Source organism: Otolemur garnettii, unplaced genomic scaffold (assembly GCF_000181295.1).
Source record: "Otolemur garnettii isolate 467f Iridium unplaced genomic scaffold, OtoGar3 scaffold00023, whole genome shotgun sequence".
NCBI classification, from domain to species: Eukaryota; Metazoa; Chordata; class Mammalia; order Primates; family Galagidae; genus Otolemur; species Otolemur garnettii.
This window is the reverse complement of record NW_003852418.1, coordinates 16818138-16819993: the sequence shown is the minus strand read 5'-3', so window position 1 is coordinate 16819993 and position 1856 is coordinate 16818138. Positions and strand designations below refer to the sequence as shown.

The 1856-nt window shown below is 47.4% G+C and overlaps 1 pseudogene; it reads left to right on the top strand.

Moving 5' to 3' along the window:
* The first annotated feature begins 953 nt into the window (after nt 1–953).
* The window catches only part of LOC111724427, a 27847-nt pseudogene continuing 26944 nt past the window's right edge, over nt 954–1856 (top strand).

Below are 1856 nucleotides of genomic sequence, written 5' to 3'. Positions count from 1 at the left end.
AAAAAAAAAAAAAAAAAAAAAGAAAGTTCAGTTTAAATATACAGTACCAGGAATAAACACAAGTTTAGTGATGGATGTGATTTAAAACCAAACATTGAAGGGAAAGTTTGGCGAAATGTATTACAAATATGAAATATTTCAGACCTGAATAAAAGAAAGGAAGAATAGGGTCACCACCGCGTACCCCTCTCCGTGTACAGGAAGGAAAACATTATGGAAAATTACCTCCCAGGCCAACAATTTAAAGTCCTTCCTTTTTCTTTTCTTCCGTTCCTTTTCCTTTCTTTCTCTTTCTTTCATTTCCTTTCTGTCCTTTTCTCTTTTTTCCCTTCTCTTTCTTTCTGCTCTATTGCTAGGGGTAGAGTCCAGAGGCAGCAACCTAGCTCCAACAACCTCAAACTCTCAGGCTCAAGCGATCCTTCTGCCTCAAGCGATCCTTCTGCCTCAGCCTCCCAAGTAGCTGGGACTACAGGCACATACTGCCATGCCCAGCTATTTTTTTTTTCCTTTTTTTTGTAGAGATGGAGTTTCACTCTTGCTCAGGCTGGCCTTGACCTCCTGGTCTCTAGCGATCCTCCTCTCTTGGCCTCCCAGAATGCTAGGAAGACAGGAGTGAGCCACCTGGCATGAAAGGAGTGTTTCTTTCTTTTATTTCCCCTGTTGGGATCGATAACTCACAGATAGGTACAAAACTCAATATAAATTCGATTACACTGTCTCCTTCTGCAACTACAGTCTTCCCCTCGGGGATAGGCCTTGGAGGTCCTTCTATATTAGTACAGGAGAATAAAAAACTGCAACAGGGGCTGGTGATGTTTGGACACTGCCCATCCTTGCCAAATTCCTGGCAGTGAACCTGATGGTGAATCCTGCTGTGAACCCAGACCCACAGCTTTAGTTCCCACCAGGACCCGACCCCCTGTTGGGTTCCACCTGCTCTCCGTTTGACAGATATGGTAATTGAGGAGGAAGAGAACCTGCTGGTGTGTCTAGACATAGGGGCCCTAGAGAACCCACTGGAGGTGGACAAAAGCCCAGACTGGCCAGAATCCGGTGGCTCCCCAGGTGAGCGATTGGCTCCCCAGTGGGAAGAACAATGGACAACAGCAGCCCAGGAAAGAGCTGCAAGTCAGACCTGCGTCAGAAAAGGACCTTCCCTTTCCTGCTGGGAACCAGTCCTTTTGTCTCAGTGGCATCCTCCTAAACTCTAGAATGGTGGTTCTCCTCAAGTGGTTCTCCCACAGGCGGCTTGAGTACCTCCTGGAAAAACATTAGAAATGCAAATTGTGGGGTCCCACCCACAACTTCTGAACCTGAAGTGGTTGCAGCCTGTGGAGAATTTCAGAAGCGCAGAGTTTTCTCTTGCTCAGCGCTGTGTGACGTGACACAGGCTCTTTTTTCTTTCTTTCTTTCTTTCTTTGAGACAGAATCTCACTTTGTCACCCTCAGTAGAGTACCGGGGCATCATAGTTCACAGCAATCTCAGACTCTTGGGCTCAAGAGAGCCTCGTGCCTCAGCCTCCCTGTACCAGGGACTATAGGCACCTGCCACAACATCCAGCTATTTTTAGAGTTAGAGGTCTAGCTCTTGTTCAGGCTGGTCTCCAACTCCTGAGCTCAAGCCATCCACCCACTTCAGCCTCCCAGAGCCCTGGGATTACACGGGTGAGCCACCACACTATCATGAGATGAACCGGCAGTAGACACTCAACAAATATTGCCAATAATTCTGTAAGCAAACTTTTTCTTTTTTTTTCTCTTTCTTTCCTTTTGAGACAGAGCCTCAAGCTGTCCCCCTGGGCAGAGTGCCGTGGCATCACAGCTCACAGCAACCTCCAACTCCTGGGCTCAAGCGA